The following is a 23,096-nucleotide window of genomic DNA, read 5'->3' on the forward strand; positions in this document are numbered from 1 at the left end:
TCTGCAGCCTGCCTGTCCCCAGTCCACTATAGATAAATACAGACTGTGGGTGTCAGCACTTAAAGCATTCAAAGACATGTGACACTCTGGCCGTATCCAAGCACATGAGTGATGGACTCATGTCCTTCAAAGGCAATGGACCAGTGTAGGGCTTCAGCATTTGTGTGGTGAGCTGTGTAAGGCACAGTGTGCCACCAGTCATGGATAGCAGAACCCCCCATCATCATGATGGATTAAAAAAAAGAAAATTCCTTCATCAGAGAGTCTGAAAAGTCCTACTCTAGAGCAAAGGTCAGTAAACTTTTTCTAAAAAGGACCACACAGTCCATAAAGCATAATATCTTAAGCTCTGTAGGTCATAAAGTCTCTGTAGCAACTACTTACCTGCAATTATAAAGCAAAAGCATTAAGAAAGTGTAAGCAAATGAGCATGACTGTTCCAACAAAACTTTATCTACCAAAACAAGCGGAGGGCCAGATCTGGTCCACAGGCTGCTCTGTGCCAACTCCTCTTTAAAGGATGACTGGTGACCAAATATGATGACATCAGAAGATTCTGCCGAATCTGCTTGATTTCACACAACCCTTACTTTCGAGAACTGAGAAGATGAAACAAACCACCACAATCCCCTACTTTTGTCAGTGGTTTTCCTTCCTTACAGTGACCACAGAAATAGAAATTGTACCTCCCCTTTGCTCCTGTAACAGTGAGAAACCTGAGGACAAAGCCAAACACATCTGGTCAACCTTCAACTACCACCCTAACAAAAAAAAAAAAAGGATCAAAAAGGAAATGGCCGCATCACAGAAGGAAAAGTTAAGTCTCCCTTCCTCTAGTTCCGGGATCTACAAAGTATGGCCCATTGGTGAATGGCGTCTGCCAAATTCAGCCTGCCACCTGTTTCTATAAATAAAGTTTTATTGGAACAAAGCCATGACCACACAATTACAAACAGTCTACAGCTGCTTTTGAAGTACAGTGGCAGGGGGGAGCACCAACCTTATGTCCCACAAAGCCTAAAATATTTACTATTTGGATCTTTAAAGAAAAAAAAAATGCAACCTCTGCTATGTTCCTCCCATGACTAGCAGCCCCTTGTTCCAGTCCAGAAAGCCTCAAGCAAGTAGGTAAGAAGACAGATATCTACAACACCATTAGCAGGACTTCTGCCAACTACTTTCTCTGGAAAAATCTTCTTTTGCTAAACAAAGTGGCACAGTTAGAGGCTTCTTGCTGAGTTCCTCCCAAGTTTCTTGGTGGCTTTCAAGTCCCTTTTAAATAACTTCTTTTAACTATTAAAAATATATAGGTAGGGTTACTTATTGATGAAGCAGTCTATTAGTCATGTAAAGGCAGCATTAACTTGGTGCCTTTTTACATTAAACTCATACAAAGAATATTAAAAGCCTTGACAAGAAAAAAAAAAAAAACTTGACAAGATAGACAAAAACATCCTTGCATGTAGATCTCTGGAACATTCCCAGAGTGAGCGAACAAATGGGTTCTCTTATTTCCCAGAGAACTGGGGGCTTTGTTTTTGTCAGAACTTCAAAGAATACAAAGCATCATAAATACATGGAGCAAACTTCAACAAACAAAACCTTCCGGCCTTTGAATCCATTGTGAGTAACACACATAACATGAAGGAAAGTAGGCTGCAAGAGTCTGGGTAATAGCAGAAATTCACCAAAAAAAAAAAAAAAAAAGCGCTGTGTAACGCTGTGTAACATGGTGCTAACAAAACACAGTTGTTTCACTGGTAGCCACTTGGAAGGAAACAAGTGCCGTATCAGTTACCTAATGGTCTGTGGAGGCGCCTTATAAATACTACTAGTGCCACCTTCTGGTCCTCTGATGCTACTGCATGCCCCTTATCCCATCTTGGCCTCATTTCCCCCAAGCCACCGAATAACGTGTGTCCTAGAATCATGGACTAAATAGAAAAAAAGATCTGCAGAGCTCTCTACAGATCTTCACAGATCACGGAGACCCCAGACCAACCTGCCTTCGTGCTGACGTTTAATACTGACTTTTGAGACCACAGGGTAGCTACGTTGGAAAGACCAGAATCGCTTCTGACCTTATTTTTTGGCTCCAAAAGCTTGAGAATTCTGTAAACCAGAGAGATAGGATTATACAACTAGGCTTCCACCCCCTCACAGCTCTCTTCATGCCCCAAAGATAGCCAGGCAAAGGGAAGTCATTGGACAAGTTGAAAAAGATGAGAGGTATGTTACTGTTTGGAGCCACTTTTCCCTGATAGTGAAGAAAGGGACTCTTGGGTTTGGAACCAGGTTTCTTTAGGCAGGTTGCCATGCTCCTCATGAGAGCATTTTAGGAGTCAAAGGTTGGTAGAAGTAGTTTCTCTTCTGTTTTATAACACTTGCTGCAGAAGTGAGTCTCAGGAAATAAACAGAGGAAGTGCCCAGAACCTGCTGGGAAAAGCCCACCTACACAACCACAGGAATAGAACCAGCCTTGCTCTTCACACACAGACATTCTCTGCCTTATCTGCCTTCATCCTCAGTCACATTCTGGATACAGAGCAGGGAAGGCCCGGCCACAAGGTTTCAAGGAGGAAGATCAGGAAGGGAAAGCTTAAAGCAGGACAGGGAGGTGAGGCCCTGTGGGAAATACATTAGGGCCTGGGGGGAAAGTGAAAGTTTCATAGTGTCTTCCTTGACTGAGATGAGAGCCTGGCCTGCCTGTGCTAAACCCTTTGCTTCTGATTTGAAAAACATTTGGCTTCCTGAAAAGTAAAAACTATTAAGGGCCTTTTCGTAATCCATCTTGCACATCTTCAGAATTGACGTCAGCAAGTCACGAAGGGAGTTTCTACCAGTCCTCCCTGGGTGGAGTGATGATGGCAATGATACAGGGCCATTGTGGCCCAGGATCCCCAAGGGGAGGGAAAGGAAGGATGTTCACAGGGATCTTCTGGGCTCTGTCAGGAAGAGGGAGAAACACATCCCTCTAAGGAAAAAAAGGCATTTGTCTCAAAGAAAAATGGCTGTACTGGGGGGAAATGTCATACTTAATGAAGCTAACCAATGGTAAAGGAAGCAAGCTGCAATCTCTTCAGAATGTTAGAAAAATAATGTTTATGTTTAGAAGATGTTGTTATCATTTACAATTATAGCTGCCATTTGTTGATGGACACTGTTTTCCTTTAATCATAGAGGCGTTTATTACCCCTGTTCTACAGATAATCAAACTGAGGTTCAAGAAAGTTCAGTAACTTTCCCAAGGTCAACAGGGAGTAGGCAGAAATAAACCCAGTTCTGTCTCAATCCACTCCACCCCCAGCTTCCATGATTCGAGCAGTTGGTTTGTTCTCACGAAATTAAGCCTGCACATGAGTACATGTACTGAGATTCTCACATTTTGGAAACTGAAGACTGGAAAGACAGACTTCCACATTGACATCATAGATTGACAGACTCACGGTTACAAACAAGTGACCCCTCCAAACTCCCAGCTGAAATGGACCAGGATGGCCGGGGCTGCCTCTACCAACAGCTCTTCCTGCAGCTGGAACCATGGTAGCTGTTTCACCTCTTGCCAAGTCAACAGCCTGAAGTGCACTGCCCATTCTCAGCCCCACATAGTCATCATCTCACTGTTAGCTTTTCTGTCTCCTGTACTTTTTATTTGGACCCTTCCAAGGTGAGAAAGGGGTCTACAATTTATAGCAGGTAGATGTTTTACACTGAGCCTTGGCAGGGAATTCACCAGACTCCTCCAGCAGAAGCCAGCCAGCAGGACACTCGATGATCAAGAGAGTTAGGGAATATCTCCACAATGACCTGAGAAGACACCAAAAACAGCACAGGGACCCAAAGACTGGCTATCCCATCCCGATTTCCTTAAGGTACCCTGTGCTGATATGTACATGGCACCTCGGAACAGAAAGTGAAGAGGCAAATATTCAAAAGGAGAGAAATAACCTAACTTTGAATCTTGAATGAAATGAATATTTACCCCAAAGACCCTGAGCTAACTTAAGAGAGACTATTTCAAAACACAAGAGGGGCAACTGGGTGGCTCAGTCAGTTAAGCATCTGACTTCAGCTCAGGTCATGATCTCACAGCTCATGAGTTCGAGCCCCACATCAGGCTCTGTGCAGACACCTCAGAGCCTGGAGCCTGCTTCGGATTCTGTGTCTCCCTCTCGTTCTGCCCCTGCACTGCTTGTGTTCTGTCTCTCTCTCTCTCTCTCTCTCTCTCTCTCTCTCTCTCTCTCTCAGAAAAATAAACATTAAAAAATATTTAGAAAAAAAAAGAAAACAGAAGAGACAAAGTTACCAAGATACTAAGAACTGGCAAGTTTTAGATTTATTTTTCTTGCTCCCAAATGGAATAAGGGATTGAGGAAAAGGTGAGGTCACTTACGGAAAATAAAGAGTACTGGTTTTGGCGGGGGGGGGGGGGGTTGCACATTTAAGTTGTAATATATAAATGTTGCCTCACCTGTGCCTGTGTATTAGTGTGTGTTTTATGTTAGATAGCCTGATTTCCTTTTTGACATGCCAATCCACACAAGGATTTCAGCAAGGCATTTTTATAAAGTCTCCCCTGGTATCTTTGTGGACAAGGTGGAGAAATGTGGGCTGGATGATAAAACACTTAGGTGAACTCTCAAGCTGCCTATATTTTGTTCCTTTTTGGACACAAAATTTTTAGGGAGACATTGACAAAGTGGATTTTCCTGTAACAAAATGGCCAGAATGACGAAGAATCTGGTAATCCTGTCCTAGGGGGGAAAGAATGTTTTATCTTAGAAAAATGAAGGCTCTGGGTGGAGACGGGAAGGAGGTATGCATTGGTGATAGAGTGGAATAAGTGCTCTCTTGGAGGCAACCAAGGTTCAAATCATGAATCTTCCTTACTACAAAATTGTTTGTGTCCCCCACATGCACTTACCATGCTCTCTATTATAACTCCATTTTTTGCAACAATATCTACAGGGCAGGGTGAGCAACGCAGCATACTGGAAGACACAGAGCCAGGGCTAGAGAGAACTGGGTAGCACAACTAGGAAACCTGGGGAAAGGATCAGCAGCCCCAGGGAGGTGTTGCTATTCACCAAGTAAGTTCCTAGTCTAGATAGGGCATTTCTGGAGTTATTCCAGTTGGAAGCAACAGGGTTCTAATCACCAAGATGCAGAGGGAATGTGGCCAATGGGCAAATGGGGTGGAAATGGTAGGAGGGGTGAATCTGGAGTACATCTATAACCGAGAAAGATCCTTCCAAGAACTGATGGGGATGTTTGCAAACAAGGCTGAAACCCTGGATGTGGATCTGACAGGAATACACCCAGACCCCTGCCAGCTTGGCTCGAAGGGAGGATTTCCCAAAACCTTACTGAAGGAGCGAGATGTGGAGAAAGCCCAGAAAAAGGATCTGTCTACCCCAAGGGAGATATATCTACTGGACCAGCGACGCCTGCAATTCCACTTCAGAATGATCATTCCTTTGGCTTAAATGTAAACGGTCCTTAAGTATTTCTTATCAAAATGTCAGCATTCTTGGGGGAAATAATACATTAGGCATTACAGTGCATTAATAGCTTAATGAGGCTTGGTTCCAGAAGACGTACTCATTTTCAGTAGTGACAGCTAACAGGGATCCAGGCTGCAAGATCAGGTATCTTCTTTGTTTAGTTTAGATGATTGTTTGGGGGAGCCAGACGAGGGCAAGGTGCACCACCTAGGGCCAGCGGGCCTAGGCAGGCAGAGCAGGGAGGACCCCGCACATCTGGAGGCAAGGACAGGTAGAGAATGAGGACGAGCCCCAGAAACAGGAGAGGGGCAGTGGAAGGGAGGTATGAGGGCCCCTTAGGCAAACCTCATCCACATCATAGTTCAGTCGAGGGCCAGGCCGGTCTATTGCTGCTTTATTTCACATCTCTTTGCCAACAGCAAAATAAACATGCACTGATTCAGTGAGTTCCTTCCATCGTTTGAAAAAATGCTGCTTAACAGAACAGCTGAAAGGAGACCATTTGTTCATTCACAAGGCATGACGTTACGATGATTAGACTGGTTTATCTGAGGACCTTCCATCTAAAACGCAGACATTTGCCTTTTGCAAAATGCAAAGAGCTGATCTCCCCTCACCTTCTTTCATACTCAGAACCTACGAAAATCAGAGGGAGGGCGGGGGGATGCCCAGGAAGCCAAAAGAAATGCTCCAAAGTCAGTGCATGAAATACATGCGTTTGAATTATGTGCCAGCATTTCAGGTCTTCCTAGCTTAGAAACAGAAACTAAGAAGGAAGCCCAGAAGTCTCTTAGAAGCAGGTACCCTGACAGTTCTCAGAAGTGACAGTTACCAGAAATAGAGACATACCACAAAATTAAGAGAGCTTAACAACTTGGGGTCATGTGCACAGAGGAAAAGATCTCTAGTTGTTTCAAAGTCCATGGGGACACAGAAAGCAGAAGTTCACGGCTGAGGCAAAGTTACTGGGAAAAGAATAGAATGGGATGAAATAATTCTAGGAATACTGACCTCGAATGAAGCCTCATGACCTTTATTGTGTGTGTCCTATATGGGCGTCCTTCTAGTAAGAGAAATTGTTTAATATCTCAAATACATCCCTACGCACTGATAGAGTTAATAAATATTACACTGCCACCGCATTCATGATTGGACTCGTGAGAGGTTAAGTCATCACCAGTAAGGTGCTGCACGAGGGAAAAACTAATGCGCAAAGGATTAATACCTCACGTAAATTCAGACATGAAGAGGCCTCAAGTATCTCCCAACAAACACAAAGATGGACAGGGGATTTATTGTAGAAATAATATGACACAAAAAGATTCCGGAGAGAACAGATTGGAGAACCCCCAAGCTGACATATCGGTGACAGTCCCTCAATTTTAAAGCCTAGAGGTGGGTGTGAGAGCTTGGAGATTCCTGACAGAATTGGGTAGAGGTCTTCTAGTACTAGTTCACCTGCTTAGTTAGATCTGGCCTTGACATAGGTACGCTCATACAGGTATTCCTCTCCACAGACAGCAAAGTACCACCCGTCTGACAAGAAGAGTTCACACCACACCTCTAGTGGGCTTGCATCAAAAAGACACCCTTGCTAATGGAGCACCATTTGTGAGAGGTTCACTGAGACTCCTAGGACTGAGACCGGGAGGAGACAGAATATAAAAAGCACATTTCCTATTTAGTCCACTCCATCCCAATAAACATTTTCAGAAAAGCTTATATGTGAAGAATATTAAATATGATTAGCCTTAGGCAAATCTGTATGGAAACTGGAAAATCTATCAAGTACTGAAAACAGTAAGTTTTATTAACCCAGGTAGGGCTTTTACAAAATATTATCTCTTTTTTAATAAACTATCTAGGGGGACAAGAAAAGTACATGCTTTTAAATATGATGCATTTGGGTAGACATTTACCGTTGCCTTTCCAGCTTCCATTATGCCTTCCTATGACCTTGATTTTCAATTGAGAACTTATCCCTTGCTGTCTTTCTATCCACTGGACTCCTGAAGGTTCCACTGACCCAACGGAAGTCAATGATCCAGCCTCAGTCAACCAGTGTGTAGTATTCCCTACATCACAGTAAAGGTTCAGAGGTGGGCATGTGATCCAAATCATTTCCATCAGCGTGAATGGCATAAGCTTTACAGGATCCACTGAAAAAGAGGCAGACGGTAGTGAGGCTCAAAGCTGCAGCAAGGGGGCTGACCACAGAGGGAAGACAATCTAGAGGAAGGAAATGAGAGATGGAGAGAAACAGAGTCCTGGTGACACCGTTTAAGCCCTGTCCTCAAACAGCTGGACTCAAACCTCTCACTTTTGATAAGCATTAAATGCCCCTCTTGCTAAGCTCATCTATGTTGGTTTTCCGTTAATAACAACTAAAATCAATGGCTGTAATGATTTCAGATAAATGAGATGCTAGTAATAGAAATGAACATTCATGGAGCCAATATAATTGCACATCAATTAATACTTTTCACTTATATCTCAAAATCATGTTTTCTTCTTATGCTAAACCTCAGGAATTATGAGTTCTTCCTGAAGACAGGACTCCCAGGTTTTGCAGCTGTAATCTACAGCACATTGGAATATTTCTTATTGCCTTCTTTAAAAACCCTGAAATCAGAATTTTTTTTCCACTGAATTTTCCTTAATTTTTTTCTCACTAGAATTTCCCTCAATGTTCTCTTAAAATTTCCTTAACTCTTCTTCACTGAAATCAAATATGAAACATTTCCTCTACAATAAAAACTTTCTCTGAAAATTGCAATGACTGGGGCGCGTGGGTGGCTGAGTCGGCTAAGCATCCAACTCTTGACTTCGGCTTGGGTCGTGATCTCACGGTTTGTGAGTTTAAGCCCCACATTGGACTCTGTGCTGACAGTGTGGGGCCTGCTTGGGATTCTGCCTCCCAATCTCTCTACCCCTCCCCCAATTGCTCTCTTTCTCTCACTCAAAATAAATAAAAATAAACTTTAACAAAAAAAAAAAAAGAAAGAAAATTGCAATGACTGAAAACAGTGGGATTTTAATGATGAATAATTCATAAATTATTCTTAGGGATCATTCTCAAAAATAATTATTACATTCAGCATATATAACATGAAATAATTATAAAATGTATGGAAATTGTTTAAAAAGTGAGTAGGGCCCCAATCCAAAACCAACCAAAAAAATTAAAAAGAAAAACTGCCTGCACGTATAATAAACACATTTCACAAATGTCCTTACCCACCGATATGGGTCTAGTGCAAAGGGTGAGTCAGCCTGAAACTCACTTCACCCTACGTCAACCTCAGAGCCAGTCCTGGGACCTACTGGCAAGGTTACTCATATCCCCTTGGCTCAACCCAACACAGCTCATATGCCCTGAAATGGAAAAAGCCTTTGAAGTAAGCTCTCCAAATGGGCATAAAGTGCCTACTGAAACCAAGAAAACTTCCTCATTGTGGGGCTGACCTCGCCACTCTGCCCACACTCCCCAGAGGGTACGGACAGTAGCTACAGCTGAGGAAGTGTGCCATTCAGCAGTTTTGTGCGAACAAAATTTGAGAAATGTGCACAATATGTGTGGAAGCCATTGTTCATATCTAAGCTTATTAGCTGTACGAGTTCCTGAGAGGGAAAACGGAATCCCCTGGGAGGAGGGGAAGCATGAGGGGGCTTCCCGGAGGAGCCTTCACTGCAGGCCTCATTTCATTACAAATGACTTCACCAGAGGCCTATTGAGAGGAGGTCACAGGTATTTACCTTTCTTCACCGTCTGTTTCCATTTGTTTTATGGAGGAGAGAAAATGCCAATGCTCTCCTCATCCTTGAGCCCTCAACAAATTCATTCTGCAGATTTTTGCATGGAAGGGCAGACTTTTAAAACAACAACAACAAAATGTCATTGGAACAGACTTAAGCTTTGTTCACAGACAGACTGATTTCTTACCTGAGCTGCAGTGGATTACTTCCCCCAAGCCCTGTCATTTCTTACAAGGGAGGCCTTGTCAGAACTTTTATGGCCTAACACATCCTTAAATACCACCCACCTCTAATAACACGGCAACACAGTTCACATAGGGGACTACACAGGACATGGGAAGAAAACAGAGTAATAGTTTACAAATGCAGTTATGGGATTATTAGGCTAATGTATGTAAAGTAAGGTATAAATAATCCAAAAGAGTGGATGTTCCAAAATCTAGCTATATTTGCCTATGTATATATGGTTAAGTATGTCTGTCAATTGGTGTATTTGTTTTCATTCAGTAAATATTAACTAAATGGCATATTTTTTTGTCAGTCACTGTGCGAGGTACTAAATACACATGCACACAAAAAAAAAAAAAAATAGAAAAGGAATATCTGCCCTCAAAAGTTTCTCCCTCTGGTAAGGAAAACAAGAAAATAGACAAAACTCTATAAAGTTTAACTGAAGAGTGTAGAATATTAAGGAGAATGAACATATTTAGGTACAAGTGTTAACAGAACAGGTCACATGGCTAAGTGCCAAGAAGCTTCTCAAGATTTTCTACTTTGGTAAATCTCCAGGTACGAGGCTTGCCGTGCTCCCTGGGAAGCTCAGATATCTGATTTTGTCAGCACACTGACCATGAATCTGTCTCTGGGACATTAAGTTTTATTAACTGAGCTTAACTGGGAATTCTAATTCTAATTAACAAGTTTACAGTGAAACTTGCATTGTCTTGAGTATCATGGACAGAGGGCTTGAGGAGGTGAAGAGCCACCTTACTCTGCTTCTGAAGACAGCTCTACATACACATTCTCAACCTCGATTGTATTCAGAAGAGTGTTTATTTTTTTTTTAATGTTTTATTTGTTTTTGAAAGAGATACAGAGAAAGAATGTGAGCAGGGGATGGGGAGAGAGAGACGCAGACACAGAATCCAAAGCAGGCTCCAGGCTCAGTGCTGGCAGCCCGATGTGGGGCTTGAACCCACAAGCCATGAGATCAACACCTGGGCCAAAGTCGGACGCTCAACTAACTGAGCCACCCAGGCACCCCATAAGAATGTTTAGATAAGTAGAGTCAAAGCTAGAGAAAGTATGCAAATGTAACACGTTTGATGACTTCAGGCTATGGCGGCATAAGGAATCCATGTGCACACTGGTGAGACCTGCTGAGAATACCTGGATGGTTAACACAATAGTCACCCTCCCCCCAGCTAAGGCAATGGCATGCTTTTCCTGCTGACCAACCTACTTCCTTACCAACTCTTTTTAAAGTTTAAATATACGTGACTTTTATGTATATAACTTTTATATGGAACATATTTCTCTGACTACAGATAAATTAAGAACAAAACTAAAATTACCTGTGATCTCCTAGATTTTGGGAAGCATTTCCACCCCTCCATCCTTATAACATTTGCATAGACAGACAGATGATACATGTATGTATATATTTGCACACATACACCCATCTACATATATTTACATATGTACCGTGGTAAGCTAAGGGCTCTGGAATGTTTCACGTCAGCATGGTGTCATACCCAAAGATATCTCAGCTCAGCATCTAAAATAATTGACAAGTAACTTAAGTATTTCCAATAGTCTTCTGCTAAAAAAGGAAAAAACAAAATAGGAACATATTTAGCAGAAATTCTTAAAAACCCTCTTACCTCATTTGATTGATTGTCTCAGTGTCTCACCCCTACAATTCTCTCCCACCCCCCAAAAATTTATTCCCTTCAAAACTCACTCGGTTTTTTCAAACCAATAAACTTTCTTACTTGCTCTGTCTTCTTCTTGGTCCTTTTGCAGTGTGAATCTGGCTATTCCCCATCAGCATCAGCACCAATCAGCATCAACTTTCCCCACTAATCTGGAAGCACAGTGAAGGAAGTGAACATGTCTTTTCTTCTTTCCAACAGGGCCCCAGTACCAAGCACAGTGTGTTTAAAACATTTGTTGATCAATGAAAACACACACACACACACACACACACACACACACACACACACGGTTTTAACAGAATTGAATCAATCCTCATATACCTTTGAATCACTTGCATTTTACATTGGGACCAATTTCCCAATCATAACAATTTCTTCCTGCAGACCCTTGTTACTGGTTGCCTAATATTCCATTACACAACTGCTCCATAATTTCATCATTTCCCAATTTGGATGTTTCCCTTGTCTCTGCATAAATAATGCATCAGTAAACATCTTTGCACAAAATCACCTCTGATTATTCCTTTAGAATTATTTTCAGCAAGTGGAATCATTGGACTTGAACATGAACTTCTTAAGGTCTCAGCACAGACCTCCAAACTGCTTCACAAAACAATTGCAATTTCAATTCCACAGCACAGGGTATTGGGGTTTTTTGTTTTTATCTTTTCAAAATTGAAATTTAAAAAACAATATATTTCTTTTGGCTATATTAACACCTTCAGTAAGACTGACTTGACCTGGGAGATAATATGCATTAAATCTTATATGTCACACAAAGTTTCCTAGGTGACCCCATGTCCTCTATTTCCAAGTTGATGCCTCACATGTTTTTGGTAACAAGGTGAAGTATAAATGAATATAGTCTCGCTAAGTTCTAGAGGAGCACCTCACTGCTGCTCCCAGGGGAAATAACTGAAGACAACCCCATGTACAATAAGAAAATGTAAGAAAAGCCCTGGAGAGGACATGGAAGGCTTTTTAGAGGAGAAAAGTGATCAAAAGCTTTGAACAAAAGTGCTTCAACAGTTAGACAATGACGATAAGTGCATATGCAAGACTGTTACATTAGTGGCCCCCAACACACCACACATCATGGTATGCAGACCCTGTACAGTCCTTTCCCATGCTGACTCTGAGCTGGGCCATGTGACCTGCTTGGGCCAAGGGAATATCAGCAAATAGGACACCGGGGAGGCTCTCCAGGCAACTGCCCATTAGGACTTGCCCACCCTCACACAAGTTCAAATGAAACATCACAAACAGAGGGGCGCCTGGGTGGCTCAGTCAGTTAAGCGTCCTCTTAATCTCCACTCAGGTCATGATCTTGTGGTTCATAAGTTCAAGCCCCACATCAGGCTCTGCAGTGACAGCACAGAGCCTGATCACGATTCTGTCTCCCTCTCCCTCTGCCCCTCCCCTGTTTGTGTACGCACTCTCTAAATAAATAAACTCAAAAAAAAAAAAAAAAGATCACAAAGATAGAGAAGATCAGTCATCCCAACTAATCCAACTAAGGCCCCAGACACATGCGTAAGGCAATAGTGGAGCCCCTAACCCCAGTCAAGTTGCCAAACGACCACAGTCACAGGTAAAACATAAGTAAGACCAACAGAAAAACCGTGCAGATAAATCAGTGTTGCCTTCATCCATCAATCTAGGGAATGTGTTACACAGCAACTGACAACTGATCCAGCACATTCTAGGCATAAAAAACAGCATTCCTTCAACATTTACTGAGCACTTAGAGTAGTATCCTACGGCCCTAAAGGAGAGATTCATGTGTTAATTGAAAACAAAAAACAAAAACAAAACAAAACAAACACAAAACCTATACAGTGTGACAATGGCTGTAATATTTGATCGGTAGAGGCACAAAGGAAGGGGTTCTCTACTCTACTTTGGTTAGTCAGAAATTTCACATGAACTCTGCCTTAAAAAACACGACCAGGCAGACTATGAAGAAAAAGATTCTACAGGCTGGAGGAAACAACGATGGTGTACAGATGAGAAACAAAAGAGGATGTTCAGGAACCTGCACATGATTTTCTCCAATACAAGAGCAAGCAAGAGAAAAGCAGAATTAAAGTTCTTCAGACTCTGATAAGGACTACATAAATTCTCAGTATCTCCATTTTACAGACATGATGTGGGAAAGTAAGGATAGAAGTGAGTATGCTCTTAAGCTTACACCACTCTGCCTTTCTAGAACGTCCATGTATCTGGATCTAAATGCATCCTGGTTTATAAATGTCATATTTCAGCTTGACCTTAGAGGTAAAGTATCCAGGTGGGGAGCAGTATGCTGCAGTATTGGAACACATCCCTCTTTGGACACCTTTTTCGGCAACTAGTTCATTCCAAAGGATTCATCATTCTGTGTCTTGCCATATAATTCAGCTAGATCTTAGAAATATTTTCTTAAAGTTATCAATAGGAATAAGATATGACTTAACCCAACAAACAAAATTTTTAGATGATCTGAGGAATGGATATAGGGATCTGAGTGATAGCCAACAAGCAACATAAAACCAGCCGCATATTTTCTGTGAATGTACTAATTGTTTATACTAATTAAGGGATTGCAAACCACCAAACAAGCCACTAAATTTTTTGATATGAAGAAATAGAGCGGAGAATGAAACAGCATCAGCTAATCCTTAGCTGGCAAGAGTAATTTATTTATCGAGTCACTAAATTCCATTTTCACATAAAGGCAGGATTTTACTTTGGTGAGAATATGATATAAAAAATGAAAGAAGAAAGTCAAGACGAAATCAAATCTTAATTTGTAAATAACCTATACTGGTGTTGGCCATCCAACAATTTGTTGGGTGTAGAAAAGAGAGAGCTATAACTTGTAATTTGGTCTTGGAAAATGGACTAGGCAACAAGCTCCAGACCCGGTCCTCCACATCAACACAGATCGTGAACCCTGGCTGCAGAATAGAAGGAGCCCCCCTTAACCTCATCAGCTGTTGATATTTACAGAGGAGTCTCCCTTGCGCTCCAGATAAGGAATGACAGCCCATGCCACAAAATTAGTGAGGGTCAATAGAACAAGAGTCAGCAGTTAATCGATTGCAGAAGGAAAGCTTCAGTGAAAGGAGCCAGACCCCTGTTTTCTCAGGATAATCAAATGCCTGACTCATGTAGACTCATAAAATTGACTTGTTTTTTCTTGGTCTAATTGACTGATGCCTGGGTATTATATAAACCTTAGGTGTCCTCCAGATAAGAGTTAATACTATACTACTAAAGCCAGACATCTAATTACTTTCGTTCCACATGAAAAAGAGCCCAGTGAAATGGACGGATGCCTTTTCCACCAACACAAGCCTTTTCTGTGAAAGTGTCAAGGGGCTCTGGGTAAGCTCCACTGAGGAACACCTTCTGTAAGTCACGTGGGTCAGATAAACTTGCAGCTATAAACAGTAAAGATGAAGTTATAACCACAAAATACACTAAACATATAACTGTTACTCTGAATTCTGTTTTGTTTATTCCAAACTGACTCCAGTATTTTATAACTTTAGATCTGAGTTTAAATCATAGAATATTAGACTTAGGAAGGACTTGAGAACTTTTCTAGACTAATAAATCACCCCAAAGAGAAACCTCACGTACACTATCCCTGGAGATTGGACATAATGCATGATGAAAGGAAAAAGGCAAAAAGCAAATTATTAAAGTAAAAAATAAAATCTCAAAGCAGCATATTTCATATTTGAATAGCTCTAAGTGTAAGAAAATTCTCCCATAAATTGGGGCTGAATATGATTCTTGAAGTTTCCACCCAATGACACTTTTAGAAATTCGTGTGATTAATCCCACACATTTGTTTTTGTGTGCAAACAAAGCCATATAACTGTACTTTGTTATGTTTTGCTCTAGCAAAATTTTTAGTACTTCTGATTTAATTTCTATCTTTATACACAAATATTTTTCAAAACTTTCACTATATATCCTTAAAATAAGTAGTTTCTATATGTGTTTTGTCTAATACCTCCATTAGTAACTGTCTTTAAGCATACCTTCACAACTTGAAAAATTATAAATTATACACATGTATAGTTTTTTGCCACTGTACAAGACCTATGTTAATGTCAACTTTTAATAAGATCATTTAGAAAAAATAAAGAGTGCTATACCACACAATAAACATTGCCACTCTATGTAGCTAAATGATTCCCCTCATGCCTCATCCCAAGCTACACATTCTAGCAAAAGAAAATACTTTCTAGAAAGTATTGTGTGGTTGGGTGAGGCACTCTACTGGGGATGATTAAGTTAAATTCTACATACAAAAAGGGGAGACCTCCATACCCCTGACTTTACTCAGCTACTGGAATACTAGACATCAAGATCCAACCATGCATGAAACTGGAGGTTCCTGTGAAGAAACAGAACTGCTCGAAGAAAAGGTACAGGAAGGGTGCCTGGATGGTTCAGTCAGTTGAGCATCTGATTCTTCATCTGTGCTCAGGTCATGATCTCACAGTTCCCTGGGATTGAGCCCCCCATCTTGCTCTGCACTCAGAGCGGGGAGCCTGCTTAGGACTCTCTCTCTCCCTCTCTCTGCCTCTCCCTCACTTGCTCTCTCTCAAAATAAAAATAAATAAGCTTTAAAGAAAAAAAAATGGAATAGGTACACTGGCAATTCCAGAGTGAAAAAACCTGCCCATTGCCTTATTATCCCATTATGAAGCTCACCAGCAGATTGATTAAACCTCAATCATACACACAGAAATTTCATTAAGCTTGTTAGTATCTCATTCCTGACTATAAACAAAGAACGAAAACCATCAGAAATTTCAGAAAGATCTCAGACAAGAAAAACAGAGATCAAACCCTTAACAGAAAAAAAGGCACTCAGAACCAACACAACACAAGTTAAAATATAAATAAATAAAAGGCAAACAACAACAAAAGGTAAACAGTAATCAGAGTTTAAGGGAATGTATCATACCCTTGAAACAAAAATAATAAGTTATAATCAAAGAATATAAACAGAAAAATATATCTTGGAGATTAAAAGGTTAACTAAAATATAGTTCCAGGGGCACCTGGGTGGCTCAGTCTGTTAAGCGTCCAACTTGGGCTCAGGTCATGATATCACATTCCTTGAGTTCGAGCCCCACATCAGGTTCTGTGCTGACAGCTCAGAGCCTGGAGCCTGCTTCGGATTCTGTGTCTCCCTCTCTCTCTGCCCCTCCCCTGCTCACGCTCTGTCTCTCTCTCTCCCCAAAATAAATAAACATTTAAAAAATGAAAAAAATAAATTCCATACAAGGAGTGGGGAGGGGGGCACCTAGGTGGCTCAGTCACTGAAGTGTCCAACTTCAGCTCAAGTCATGATCTCACAGGTTCATGAGTTCAAGCCCCACATCACACTATCTGCTCTCAGCGCACAGCCTGCTTCAGATACTCAGCGCCCCCCCTCTGCCCCTCCCCTACTTGTGTGCCCTCTCTCTCTCTCTCTCTCTCGCAAAAAAAAAAAAAAAATGAAACAGTAATCAGAGTTTAAGGGAATATATTACATCCATGAAACAAGAATAGTATGCTATAAGCAAAGAATATTAAGTAAGAAAGAAAGATATCTTGGAGACAAAAATGTTAGCCAAAAAATAGTTCCATACAGGACTATAAGAAAAAGGTGACAAAATACACCAGAAAGTAGAATTAAAAAATAAAGAGATGGAAAAAAGGGGAAAAAATAGAAAATTAAAATAATATAGAAGTTCCCATAGCTAATGAATAAGAGTTCCAAAAACAGAGAATAAAGAGAGAGAACTAAAACAAAAATGATACAAGAAAAAAAGTCTTCAAAACTGAAGGATACAAGTGTCTACAATAAGGCATATCATCCTGAAATCTCAGATCCCTGGAGGTAAAAGGAACATTTATAAAAGTTTCCAGAAGAAAAACAAAGGGTCAGAAATCAACATGGCATTAGCTTTCCTGATAGGAACTGAGGAAGTTACAAGTGGATGAAACAATTCCTTAATGAGGAAAAAAAAAATACACACACACACACACACACACACACACACACACACACACACACATATATTTCTTAACCATAGTATACTCATCAAAACTATCACTCAAGGCATTTTCAGACATGCAAGTTCCTGAAAAGCTTTTCACCCCGTGCCTTCCATCAGGAAGTAATTGGAGAAGGGGACCCACCAAAATGAGAGACAAAAGTCAGAAAAAGGAAGGTCTAAGATATAGCAACAAAAAGAGGCAAAGGCAATTCCAAGATAAGATGAAGGGCAGGCAGCAGATCTAGAAAACAATCCACTGCCATAATAATCTAAACAGTGACTATTACACAAAAGGTTTACATATAATCATACTGGGACAATGGAAGGAAGGCAAGAGCATGAGTAAGCAGAATGCGAAATTCTTGTCTTTCATAGTAGAAGTCAACAGATAACGTCTACAGCTGAAAAACAGAAAGAGCAGTCTGGGCTCACCATTCAGAGATAAGGAAGTAAATGGCAAAGGAAACAGCCCCTGGAGAAAAGGAATGAGAGTGGCAATGGGTGTAACTTGAAAACACTATGTTTCTATCAGAAAATTTTTAATTTTTAAGCTTTATGTATTTCATTCACATAAAAAGTTACAGGGGTGCCCGGGTGGCTCTGTTGGTTGAGCATTTGATTTCGGCTCAGATCATGATCTCACAGTTTGTGGTTCAAGCACCACATCGGGCTCTGTGCTGACAGCTCAAAGACTGGAGCCTGCTTCGGATTCTGTGTCTACCTATCTCTCTCTCTGCCCTTTCCCTGCTCATGCTCTGTATCTCTCTCTCTCTCTCAAAAATAAACAAATATTTTTCAAGAAATTAAAAAAATAAATTACAGAGGAAATTAATTATTCTAATATTTTCTTCCTGGAAGTAAGATTATGGACTTTGCGTATGCACAGTCCCCTTGGAGACCATCATTTTGTACAATAAGACAAACGATCTTATTTCAATAGCAAAATTCCTAAGAGTTCTGCAAGTGAGGAAACACAGAATAATGTAGAATTCGGAGAGAACCCTCCAGCCTATCTCAATCCATAAATGACATTTCATATAGAACCAGAAGGTCTGCCTAGACTAAATCAGTTCTAGGCATCCAGAAACCCACTTTCATTTCCCCATACAAAGCAATCATTCTGATTCCAAAGTGCTCGGAAAAACCACTCAGAACACAAGTTAAAAATGTATTTTCCACTGATGCATAGGGGCACTTGTACCCCAATGTCTATAGCAGCAGTCTCAACAATAACCAAATTATGGAAAGAGCCTAAATGTCCATCAACTGATGAATGGATAAAGAATTTGTGGTTTATATACACAATGGAGTACTACAGGGCAATGAGAAAGAACGAAATATGGCCCTTTGTAGCAACGTGGATGGAACTGGAGAGTGTGATGCTAAGTGAAATAAGCCATACAGAGAAAGACAGATACCATATGTTTTCACTCTTATGTGGATCCTGAGAAATGTAACAGAAACCCATGGGGGAGGGGAAGGAAAAAAAAAAAAAACTTTAGAGTGGGAGGGAGCCAAACCATAAGAGACTCTTAATAACTGAGAACAATCTGAGGGTTGATGGGGGGTGGGAGGGAGGGGAGGGTGGGCGATGGGTATTGAGGAGGGCACCTTTTGGGATGAGCACTGGGTGTTGTATGGAAACCAATTTGACAATAAATTTCATATATTGAAAAAAAAATAAAAATTAAAAAATAAAAATAAAAATAAGCAAAAGATTTGAACCAGATACCTTACCAAAGACAACATAAATGTGGCAAATAGCATATGAAAAGATGTTCAATGTTATACAATTTTGGTGAAATGCAAATTAAAATAATAAAATATTACATTATATATCTATTAGAAAAAGAAAAAAAACGTATTTTCTAGGGGCGCCTGAGTGGCTCAGTCGGTTGAGTATCCAGCTTCAGCTCATGTCATGCTCTCATAGTTCATGACTTCGAGCCCTGCATGGGGCTCTATGCTGACAACTCAGGGCCTACTTTGGATTCTGTGTCTCCCTCTCTCTCTACGCCTGTCGCCACTCTCTCTCTTAAAAACAAACATTAAAAAAATGTAGACTCCATAGTCCGCATGGCTCTGTGGATTTCTGATTAGTACAAAGTATGACATCAGGGCAGGGAAATCTGCATTTTGACAACTGCCACAAGTGACTTTATATCACTGGTGCCCAGATTTTGAGAAAGAACCTCAAGGTGTTCTTCCTGAGTCCCATGCTTTAAGGGTAGGAGTTGGCACACCTTTTCTGTACAGTGCCAGGTGGTTAGTATTTTAGGCTTCACCAACCATTCAGTCTCTACAGTGAGCGTACTCATCTCCACGGTCGTAGCACAAAAGCAGGCTCAGACAGTATGTAAATGAATGAATGTGGCTATGTGCCAATAAAAAAAGTGGTTGTCAACACTGAAATTTGGATTTTATACGATTTTGACATGTTACTGAATATTCTTCCTCTTTTGAGTTTTTTTCCCAACCACTTAAAATGTAAAAACCATTCCTTAATTCCAGGGCCTTACAAAACCAAGTGGGAGGCCTGGTGGGGCCCTTGAGCAGTAGTTTTACTGACCTCTGCTCTCGGGCACTCCACAACCGCTGAGTGAGCAGAAGTTCTCGAGGGGAGTGCACCGGGAGAAGGAAGCTCCAGAAACCAGCATTCGAAAAGTTCTGTGATTTGACATCAATCGTAAAAGCCCTATTACAAACAAAGCGGGCTGAGCAAAACAGGCACTGCCTCCCCTCCACATGTATTCTATTAGGCACAATGACTGACGACTTCCTCTCATTGCCTATAGTCTTACCCCATTCTTTCGGGACTTGTTTGATGATGATATTCATCTGATTGCACCCAAATAAAAATACCAGGTGGGAGGAGCGTCTGGGTGGCTCAGTGGGTTGAGTGTCCGACTTTGGCTCAGGTCATGATCTCATGGCTCGTCAGTAAGAGCCCCACGTCCGATTCTGTGCCTCCCTCTCTCTCTGCCCCTAACCCACTTGCATTCTGTCTCTCTCTCAAAAATAAATAAACACTGGGGCGCCTGGGTGGCTCAGTTGGTTGAGTGTCCGACTTCAGCTCAGGTCATGATCTCACAGTCTGTGAGTTCGAGCCCCGCATCGGGCTCTGTCCTGACAGCTCAGAGCCTGGAGCCTGCTTCAGATTCTTTGTCTCCCTCTCTCTCTGCCCCTCCCCCGCTCATGTTCTGTCTCTGTCTCTGTCAAAAATAAAAATAAACATTAAAAAAAAATTTTTTTTTAATAAACATTAAAAAAACAATTTTTTTTAAACAAAATTAAAAAAAAATACCAGGTGGGAAAGGGGAAGTATATAGCGTGGCTTCCTCAAAGTCTCCTTTCCTTCTCTGATTAGGACTCCTTTCAGAAAAATCAGGCTTCCACAGGGCTTTTAAATTGGGTTGTTTTTTTTTTTTTTGAGAGAGAGTGAGCAAGGGCACAAGTGAGCGAGGTGCAGAGAGAGAAAATCCCACAAGGGGCAGAAAGAGAGAGAGAGAGAGAGAGAGAGAGAGAGAGAGAGAAGGAAGCAGGGTTCACCCAATGTGGGGCTACTGATCACCGGAAGTGGGGCTTGGGCTCACCCAACGTGGGACTTGAACTCACAAACCGTGAGATGATGACCTGAGCTGGCCAGATGCTTAACAACTGAGCCACCCAAGCACCCCTTGTCTTCTTAATCATACAAAATTTTTGGTTATGTAAGTCAGAGTTTTGGGCATCCACTAACACAGTTTAAATTGTAAATTTCTTTGAATTATTAACGACCATCCCACTGAACCAGAACCTTAGCATCTAAATAAATCACTTATTGTTCTTGTCATTCATTTAATAATATTTGGGGCATGTGGGTGGCTTAGTCGGTTGAGCATCCACTCTTGATTTCCACCCAGGGTCATGGGATCAAGCCCCTCATCAGGCTTCACACTGAGCATGGAGCCTACTTAAGATTCTCTCTCTCTTGGGGTGCCTGGTGGCTCAGTCAGTTAAGCATCTGACTCTTGGTTTCAGCTCAGGTCATGATCTCACAGTTTTATGAGTTCGAGCCCACATGGGGGGGTGGGGGGCACACAGAGCCTGCTTGGGATTCTCTCTCTCTTCTCTCTCTGTCCTTCCCCCACTCATGCTGTCTCTGTCCTTCTCAAATAAATAAACTTAAAACAAAAATTCACTCTCTCCCTGTGCCCCTCTCCCCCCAACCTCATGCTCTCTCTCTAAAATAAATAAACAGAAGAATATTTACAGTGTGACAATAGAGGATGCATGGGTTAATGAGATTACATCATTACACCAGAAGCTGGTTTAGAAAACGGGTCCTTATTGGGGTGCCTGGGTGGCTCAGTCGGTTAAATGTCTGACTTCAGCTCAGGTCATGATCTCACGGTCAGTGGGTTCGAGCCCCGTGTCGGGCTCTAAGCTGACGGTTCAGAAACTGGAGCCTGCTTCAGATTCTGTGTGTGTGTCTCTCTCTCCGCCCCTGCTCTGCTCATGCTCTGTCTCTCTCTCTCTCTCTCTCTCAAAAAATAAATAAACATTAAAAAAAGAAAAAAGAAAATGTGTCCTTATAATTGAATATGGGCTCATAACCATGATGATTTCTATATCAGTTATAGGGTTTCAAAAGCATTCCTTTGACCAGAACATTAGATGATTCACCTCTCAGGCTTCAGGGTTCCATTAAGATGATGTAGCACAAAAAAAAAAAAAAAAAAAAAAAAAAAATGATCTAGCACCTAGAAGGTTTCCTCTGTTTCATTATTATTTCCCTTTAAGCAACCACATTTAGATGAACAACGATCTCAATTAAACATCAGCTTTTAAACATTCTAACCAAGTCTCGAACCCCCTTAACATTTAGTACAAAATACAAGGACCATGGTGACACATTGTATTACACTATTTACCATTAATGTGTTGTCATTATTTTAGATCGTTTTGTAACTAACCAAATAAGCTCATCAGTACATTTTTATATCTTCAAATGGGGGGAGGGGATGTTTTGCAAGAATATAATCCTATAAAACTATTTTATAAAGTCTGCATATTTAAGAGCTCAACTTCTATCCCTTTGAGATCATGAATGACAAGTGATTCTAAAACATAGTGCAACTTAACGGTTTGGGAGAAGTTGCAAACAAAAAGGAAATGGGTACTTCTGTGCAGTGTTTGCAGACTTCTCTGAAATAAACAGATAGCCTTGGAAATGAATGCTCTACAATCTGTCAGCAGCTCTGCCCTGCTTGCCTGTTAGACGCTACTTCAAATTTAGATAAACAGTTTCAAAAAGTCAACGAAACTGTTATTTGGCCCATCTTTTGAGTGATTCTTACTGATCCGATCAATTAACTCTACCTCGAAATTCCGTGAAAGACTAAAAAAATTTTAAAAAGAAAAAAGAAAAGAAAAGAAAAGAACAGAACAGAACAAATGGAAATGTCAGCAGCAGCCAGGACAGCAGATGTGTAGAAAAGGAGACAGGAGAAGGCTTTGGCATTTCAACTATACTCAGCTACAACTCACAGGCAACAGGAGTTATTTCCAATTCAGTCTGAATTCTTCTCTGAAATCCTTCACACTCAAACACACACACACACACACACACACACACACACACACACACACACACACACACCCATTCTCTCCCTTCCTCCCCTCCCCCCCGTTCCTCGTCTCTCCCAACCTTTCCTTCCCCCATATTCTCCCTCCCTCAAACACTGCACCACAAACCCCCTACTCTTGATTCTCTCTAGAGAAACTAACCACTTCAACTCTCTTACATTCATCTTCCAGAATTACAATACTTCTAATGTAGAATAGTTCACATGCTTCCTCTGTCGCAT

The 23,096-nt window shown here is 41.2% G+C and overlaps 1 protein-coding gene across 3 annotated transcripts in view; it reads right to left on the reverse strand.

The window, feature by feature from the left end:
- Positions 1-23,096, reverse strand: part of DTWD2 (DTW domain containing 2) — a 372,028-nt gene that overhangs the window by 224,307 nt on the left and 124,625 nt on the right. For all 3 annotated transcript variants that reach the window (XM_042982627.1, XM_042982630.1, XM_042982628.1), the window contains exons 7-8: positions 11,255-11,341; positions 10,965-11,082 (exon numbers count right to left, since the gene is read on the reverse strand). The gene's annotated coding sequence lies outside the window, so the exon portion shown is untranslated. The remainder of the gene's footprint in view (positions 1-10,964; positions 11,083-11,254; positions 11,342-23,096) is intronic.

Source organism: Panthera tigris, chromosome A1 (genome assembly GCF_018350195.1).
Source record: "Panthera tigris isolate Pti1 chromosome A1, P.tigris_Pti1_mat1.1, whole genome shotgun sequence".
NCBI lineage: Eukaryota > Metazoa > Chordata > Mammalia > Carnivora > Felidae > Panthera > Panthera tigris.